We start from the raw sequence: 9,076 nt of genomic DNA on the forward strand, positions 1-9,076 counted from the left end.
TTAAAGCATCTTAATGGTACGATGCTGCTTTTCCTTCAGTGGAGAGAAGTAGTTGATAAAATAGAAGTTTAAATCCTTGTCACTCGGTATCTAATAACAGTCAGCAATTTAAATATGAGTGTTCAAATATGTTCCAGGTAGCAGTTGTGCCCCCTGCCAAACCTCACTGCACTTGGTTTAGGGTTTCAGTATTTTCTTTAAAATCCCAGTAGCTAGATGAAATACAGGATTTAATTTTGAAGCTTACAGTATAATCCAGTGTATTTATTGAAGATGAATTTGTTTCAGTCAATGCTCATTGCTTTTGGGTACCCATTGAAGTCACTGGATTTTCTGTCCTAACTATGGACAGATTCGGGCACATCAGAAAATTAACTTTTTGATACCTGGAAACTGAAATCTGTGCCATTACAAGTACATATATATTTCCCCCCTTTCTATGTGGCAGCATCGTGATTGTTAGTGGTTTCTCATAGCAGTTGGGTCACTGAAATCATATTCCATTAAAAGTTCTATTGAAAAAAATATATATCTTTAGAAGGTACCACAAAGTAAGTAACTGATTTTCCATCATATACCACATCTTTTAAAAGTTATAATCAACCAAGGGTTCTGCCTTTTTAGCTAGCTAGTTATATTGTTGTTATTGTTGCTGTGTGAGAAATAACGTGATCTTATGCCCTGTAAAAAGAAATACAAAATTATTTTAAAGTCTCTGACTCTTTAGGAGACACAAGTCATGTTTCCTCATGGGTGTCTGAACAGGATCCTTACCTTCAGATATTAATTCCTGCTGCTAGCTCAGTCTTTTGGGCTGCTAGAAGTTCAGAATCTGATGGTACACATCATGCCATCCATGTTGAACTGTATGTGGAGTGAATTAAAATTATTAGTGAGTCTCCCCTCCAAAGACTATTAGCTAAGCAATAAATCAACAAAGGATCCCACAGCAGGATGCGACTGTTGTAGCCCAGGGTTATTACAACACATGGGGCACCTTCAGAGGGCTCTAATCCCTCTCAGGAAAAATAATTTATTACAGCAACATCTTCTGAACTTCCCTTACTGATACAAAGTTATTGGGCTGGAACATTTGGCCAAGCAATATTAGCATTGCTGAACAGATTGCATATAGTGACTTTACCTTTATGAATTCACATCAATACTTTCAGTAATGAACACAGCTATGTGATTTTAAACCAGAGATGCTGTGAAAGCAAAAGTCTTGTATTTGTTGCAATTTGACAATAATTCCTTTTGATTTTAATGATAAAAGATGGGAAACCACTGTCAGTGGCTGTATACTGGTTTCTTGATGGACGCCAGTAGAAGCATGATGTGCCTTGACTGGGGATACAGGGAGAGATGGATCTGTCAGGCCAAAGAGTATATGGGCATAACAAAGTGTAAAAGTGGCTTGAAGTGAGATCTGTCCCTTATTATTTCCATACGTTGCCTCTCCTGAACGAAAAAGCAGAATGTCTGCTAGGCCTTTGGAAAAACCTAAGGAAGAATATTGGCTCAGAAATCTTTGCCACCTCCTTCAGTATTAGATAAAAAATTTAACCACATTTCCTCAGCCTAGGTTGGGCAAAGATCAGATGGAATGAGTTATTTAGATAGAACAACATAAATGTGGACAACTGGGAAATTATTTCTGTAATCTAAATATACAGTTATTGAATGTACTGGGCTTTGTGGTTGTTTTTCTGTTTTGTTTTGGTGTTTCTTTTGTTGGTTGGCTGGTTTGGGTTGGTTTGGTTTTGGTTTATTTTTGTGAAGCATCTTTACTCTAAAAGTTGTACAGAAAATCAGGAGGAAAACTTTTTATCTCCTATATAACTTTTGATCACAACTGAGTGGATGTGCCTGAAGATTTTTGTCTTTTTTTCCCCCAACTATTCCAGTTCTCCCCAATCTTTTGAGTAAATGGAAATGCCAATAGTCCCTTCTGAAAGTAATGCAGAGTCATATATTCTATGTGTTACGTGACTGAATGCAGACAGGCACCAACATGCAATGCACATACACCGGGGCACACAACAGCAAACCTGGCATTGTTTTCATGAATATATGCGTAAAAACTTTCTCATCTGATGATGCTATGAGCACCTGTTCTACTCAAGGGTCTGGCATTTCAGGACCCTGAAAGCCAGATGAGTTGTGTGGTAGGTTGGACCTGAAGAGCTTCTTGGGAAGAGGGAATTGGAGACCAGGAATTGAATTACACTGGTGAGTCAGATCGAGCCCACATCCAGAGCCTGGACATACATATGTTGACAAATTTACTCATCAATGTTGCACTACTCATTTAAATAGAGTTATTCAATAATATATCTGAGCAGTCATGTTATTTTTGTTCTTGATTTCTACAGTGGTCAACATCTGACAGTTTTATTTTCTTAAGTAAACATTTTAATAACCAACGTCTCCTGTAACTCCTAATTCTGTCTACAAAATCATGTATATTTTAAATTCGCGAGGAATTCATTTTTGGAGCTTCTGGATTAATAGACCATTGGAATTTTTGGCCCCTACTCTGTTAAATAGGCCCAGTTGGGCAAAAGCAGAGAAGCAATCATGCATGGATACACAATCAGATTTTTAAAGTATTGGCCAGGATATGCTTAACAGAAATACCATAAAGCTATAAAATAGTTACAGCTATTCCTGGTAGTGACAGTAAAACTTCAAAAGCCCTTAGTCTACCCTTGTCCTATAATTTAATCTTCTGTTTTTCCTTTGTGTGTGTTTCTCAGACAAAATTCTAACAGCAAAATCATTCCAGACATGTGTCTCCTATTTCATGTTGAACTCCAGAAACTTATAACACCCCATTAGAATGATTTCCCCTCTCCCTAAGATACCCTGCCACAAATCATAAAGCAGCTTTAAGCATTACTTGGTTGTACCTGAAAATACTGTAGCCCTGAAAAGAGTCACTCTTTCAAAAAAGAGGTTTAATTCTGCACTGTGGCCCAGAGACATTGCAAGGTTCTGCTCCAAATTATCGTAGATGAATTTGGTAGCCTGAGGTTGTGTTAGCTGAGTTTGATTGAAACATCACTTGGGTTTAATCCTGCTGTTTGGGAGAAAGGAATATAAATGGCAAGCAGAATGTTAGCCCTGATTGAGATGATCAATAAATAAGCTCTCCCAGAAATTTGAGGTATTACATTTCACATGAACTATGAACTTATTTAATAGAAACTGTGTGAAAATGACTGTGATCCATATCAGGGGGGAATGATTAATATTTTTATGACATTTTATTAGAGTAAGTTTAAGTTCATTTTTCAAAACCATGATCACACTCGCTATTTTTATATGGCTGCTTGAAAGTATTTCCTCAAAATTAATCCCATGAATTTTCTTTTGTGTGAATGGAACCGAGCCTTCTAGTTAAAAAATGATGAACAGTAATTAGGACATAAATTATTTAAAGGTCTTGTAGTTTAAGCAGACATAAAAACTGGCAGGCAATTAAATTCATGGGAAACTCAAGGGGATACTGGTGGAAACAGGTGGAAGCAAGGATTTTATGAGACCCGAGGACAAGCTTGAGGGCTCAGGAGATGGTGGCGTGTGGATGAAAACTGGCATTTTTCAATCTAATGCTGGCTTAACAAGATGTATAGGAAACCTCATTGCACCGGTGTGCGTGTCCCCTGTGGGGCAGAGCGAGGCTCTTAGAGCTCCAGATGGGAACAGCCCACCCTTCTGTGAAAGCTTCCTTGTGCTTCCATCCCTTTGTATGCATAAATATCCATGGTGTGCATGGGCTTTGGAGACCAGTTTCTCAGCTACTGTGAACCCAAGCAGAGCAAAGCGTGTTCAGACAAATCAGCAAACCTCGCCAGCAGCCGGGAATTTAGAAGCATAAGTGCTATGGGCTCTAATACATTGTACCCACCCTGTGACTGTGCAGTGTGTACAAATCTACAAAGTGTCTACAAATCTACAAAGTGTCTACAAATCTACAAGTCTCTATTCTCCTTACAGATGTTTTACATTTGTAGTAAGTAGCAGGAACTCCTAGGTGGAGTCAAACAAGCTGGTTTAATACATATATATGCAATCAGTATTTTCCCTGTACATTGAGAAAAATATTTCCTTTCATTACCTTATGCTCCCTGCCTTTAATTATTTGAGCAAGACACAGAACTAACTACAAGACCACCATGAGGCTATACAATTATTTTCTTCAGCTTGCTGCATCTGTCTTGTTATTTTACTATAGCTCAAGAGATTATCGGTTGGTTTGTTTTATTTGTTCTGTTTGCTTTTATTCTCTGAGCTTGGGACTGCCAAACAATGAGACAGTCATCTAATATACCATAGCACAGATCAGATGGCTACCTCATGGGACAGCGTTTTTGAAAGTGTTATCAAAACTCTATTGGAAATGTAAAGTCATGCCATGGATGTGTTAGTGGCTTCATGTAGCACTCTGATTTTTTCGTTCTCCCTGGAGAGTGGAAATTGCAGCTCCATAATACAGGTTTTTAATGGCTTCTCAGCAAACCAGTCCCATGAACATGTAGACCAAAGATGGTTGTTCTTATCGGAGAAGGTGGAACACTTTGAACACTGCACAGAAGACAGAAAATCCAGCCTGTGGGAAAAAACAATATTTCAGTAGTTATTTCTATTCCATTTAGGGGAAAACTGCCTACATTTTGGAATTTCTAAAATGAAAATTCTAGGAAAAATATTAAGAAGTTTTGAAATGCTCTCTTTTGCTTCGACTTTTTGTGTGAGAAAAGCTACAGACTTTCAGTTCAGAAGTGCCAAACCAGGGTGCTTTATTCTTAACATCTCTTAATTTTTCAACTAAACGGGATTTCAATGAAATCACAGTCCTTCAGCTTTTGGCGGAGAAATGCATTGTTGTGCAAAATATTTCAGTTAAATATTTTCCAAACAACAGTTTCATTTTGAGTTAGTTTAGTTCTCTGTGCCAAAAATTCCCTTCTCTTTAATGTCAGGACTCTGCTATTGCAAACAAGCTGAAAAACCTTTGACTCTGATTCCATAAAGGGCTTTGTGGAAGCTGCTTTGCATGGACAGCATTAATTTCTATGTGTTGTTTCTACAGCATATATAAAGCTGTAGTCCTGAAGCATCTGTGTATAAGTCTTTGCAAATAGTGAACTTTTCCATTGTAAAATTATTTCACCAGTCCTAGCATTTCTACAGATTAGAGCATATCAGACATTCACACTGGGGACAGGCTTGATAATACATTGCAGGCTTTAGACTCAGCTCTGTGAAGAACTAAACTGGATAGAGTTCAGTTCTGTTCTCAGGGTAACTAAGAAGAGGTGGAACCAAAATTTCCTCTTTGGGAAACTGGAAAAGGCAGCACTGAGGTAACTCTCTTTAATTGAACTGCTCAGGATTTTAGCAAAGGTGTAACCACGCTTAGCAGTTTTACTCAAGAACTGACCTCCTAATTCAGACAGGTCAGTGAGAATCACACATTTAAATTTAAAAAACCCATTTCAAGTCTTCACACATGTGGAGGAAAGCTGGACAGCATAGTGTGATGCCATTGTTATGATCTGGAAAGTTAAAAGCAAAAAAACACTGCATGGGCGAACAGCTGATTAAACTATATTTTGACTCATGAAAATGATTTTTTTCTTAACTCTCAAGTTTTAAGGCCTGGCTAATGTTTTGTGAATGGTAAAAATTAGATATTAAATTCTAGATCCTCAAATACCATATACTCAAACATTGTACTAAAATATAGTGATCCTTACAATCCCTCATTTAGTGGAAGTGCCCTGGTTCGCTGCCAGGCGACCTCTGCACCTTTGGGGCCAGAGGTGAATTTGGCCCATGTGGAAACTCTGCTGTGTCACGCAGAATAAGATTCTACTATAGACGTCATTACGGTAAAGTATGTCACAGCCCAAACATTTTTACAATAGCTTTCTTCCTGCTTCAAACAATTGAAATAAAGTTAAAATCAATGGGGGTGCATAGAAGGGCAGATTTTGGCCCTGTGTTACCAAATGTGCACATTTTGTACAATTTTGGGATGTAAAATAATACTGTAAGCTATTAGGGCAGTATTTCCTTTTTATAATCCACATCAGATTTCTGTACTGCAGGAAAATACTTAAAAGCTCCAGAATCCCCTAAAGAATTGATTATTTTTAGCTCGTTGGAGCGTTTGTGCTCTTTAAATCCAGACATATTTCTTGAAGTAAACCTGGTTGTGTGTAACTGTTAGTAATAATAAACTATTTTGCCTACCCAAGAAAAGCTTTTAGCTGGTATTAGAGCTTTGCACAGAATGCACAGCGCATAGCTGAGCAAAAGTAGTTTTGCACTAATCAAAGCAATCCTATATTTGTCAGGAATACTAAAAAGTAAAATCAGTAGGCTTACCAATATTTTCTTATGTGCTGAAGAATAAAAATGCAGCTAAATACAGAGATCAATAATATATATTATTGCTGGGGAAAAAATTTCCTTTTTACCTCTTTAGACATTGTCCTAAATCTTAAGATCCTGTTTTCAGAGTTGCACCGAGTATTTGACTATTTCCCTTTTATTTCAATGAGAAATGAACATCAAAATCTCACAGGCCTGGATTTTCAAAGCAGCTTGAGGGACTGTTGATTTTATTCAGGTTTCTTTTTCACATTTAGGGAAGAAAATATTTTAAGTGAGTGTGCCAGCAGTGGTGGCCACAAATACTGGAATTTCGAAAGCATTTTTCTCTCTGTGAGAGAGAAAGACACCATAAAAGTGATGGCTAAAATGGCTCAGATATAAATGAAACAGGTGGTCAGTTGTGTTAGACCTGTGAAATTCTTTGCTTTAGGACACACTGGATAATAAACTGTATTGTGTCAAGAGGGGACTAGTAAGTATCTGGAAGAGAGACTTATTGAGGAATTTAGCAGACAAATCCCAGCAGGCTTTCGGAATTTTCCAAGCTGAAAATTGTTGTTGGCTGGCAGGGTATTAAGAGGGGAAATAGTACATATTTCTGCCTTGTTTGTGCTCTCCCATAGGTGCTCACTTTAGTTTATTGTTGGAGTCAAAGCACTAAGCTGTGGGCTGAACAATTATGGCTATTCTGATGTTCTTCTGTCATCCTTCCTTGTCTGTGGAAATACTTCAACAGTAGAGATGGGTTAAAGATTGTGCCCAAACCAAACCTTATTCCCTAATGGCTACACAACTGTTCTGAGAGAACTGGAAACAAATTGCCTCATGTGCAGGAGAAAACACAGATTTTCCGCTTTAGGTTTGAATGACCTCGCAAGATCACGCAGGAAGCCTATGTCCTAACACAGGGCTCAGTTTAAATCTTGCAGATCTCAGAATAATTCTTTAGTCATCACCTGGCAGATCTTGTTGGTGAAGATTCTGTGGAATCAATGACAGAATTTTGATACCTGATAATTTTGTAGCTTGCGAGTTACCAGCAGTAAGGATAAAACATTCTGGCATCCACCCACACGTTCAGTGAAATATGTGTGTGTCGAATGATTCATCTTGATCCTCACAGAAATTTTGATATTATTGAAAGTTAGAAGATGCATTTGGTTATTTAGGGAGTAAAAACTTTTTTCAAGACCAGAAAACATGCAGGGAAAAAAGAGAACAGATAATATTGTGCCTGTCAGTCTGAAACAGTAGTTATGGAAAACTGCCTGGTGTTGCCATACTTGGTCCAGACCCGAAAGGCAAATAAAGATTTATATGTGAGCTTCAAAGCAGCAACAGGGCCAGTTAACAGCATTTAAATAATCATTTGGTCAGTCACATTTGGAATAATACTTATTCAGACTAATGACTGATTCTTAGCAATTCCGCCTCAGGAGTTCACTGTAAAAGACAACCAAAGACTATTATCTCTATAACAGAATCCCACTTACCAAAAAAAAATAATAATAGCATCATGTTGTGGATGTGATGTTGAGAGACCTGCGTTAAGAATATTTCTCATAGATACTCTTTGGTCCTTTAAAAATAATCCTACAGGTTGCAAGGACTAGAGATAAACTGGTGAAGCCCCATGTGTGCTCTGCTGCTATTCAAACCACGTTGCATATATACTGCCAGAAAGTGATCCCGCTTCATCTTAAAGGTATTAAGTATTCTTCTCCACAACACCCATACAGATTTCTACAATTGTACAATATATCCATAAACATCAGTAAGTGGACAAAGGGTCCCATTTGTCATCATCAGAAATATTTAATAGTATTCGCTTCACAGTCATTAGTTCTTATTGCTCACTGTGGCTCATTTTAAAGTCTCAGTATAGTTATAAAGTTATAATCTCAGATAGTTATAATCAAAGGGTCTTTGAAAACTCTGTGGAGATTCTCAGATGTATCTATGCAAGAGTCTGTCTGATAGGTGATTTTTTCCATTCTTCTAAGAATTAATTTTGCTTTAAGTGCAAACCAATTGCTGTCAACATGCGGAATCAACAGGCAATTTAACAAAAAGTATTTTAAAGTTTCTGACATGCCTTCTGTTGTTTTTATCACTTGCCCACTATCTCCTTGTTTAATCATAACCTTAGTTTTTATTCTGCTAAATTGTGACTATCTTTCCAAGAGCTAGAACAAAGTCCATTCTACTGATTATAGCTGACAAACTGGTGGCATATCCTCTTTCTTTAGGGTTCTCAGTGTTTGACTTCATATTAGAGGACCTCAAAACCTTCTTTTCTAGACTCTACTTAGGTTTTGGATCCATCATATATTCTAAAGTTCTCAAAATTATCCTTAAACGTCACATTACGATAATAAATATTTTATTATTTTTTCATCAATTTCCTTATACACAGTTTCTTTCACAATCTGCTTCATGGTAAAGAAAGAACAGAAGTAAACTCCCAGTGGTTTGTTTTTTGGTGTGTTTCAAGAGTAAAGCTGGTTTTCCACCTTGTCAACCAGCACTGACATTACTCAGTGCTTTAGGAGGTGGGTTTTTTATGGACAATACCCTGGTGACACAAACCAGAGCAGCAATGGCAGCAGCAGAAGCAGCTGAGGTGGCAGCCCAGTTTTTAGTGAATGAAACAGCAGAACTTGCAGAA

Source organism: Nesoenas mayeri (assembly GCF_963082525.1).
Source record: "Nesoenas mayeri genome assembly, chromosome: 5".
NCBI classification, from domain to species: domain Eukaryota; kingdom Metazoa; phylum Chordata; class Aves; order Columbiformes; family Columbidae; genus Nesoenas; species Nesoenas mayeri.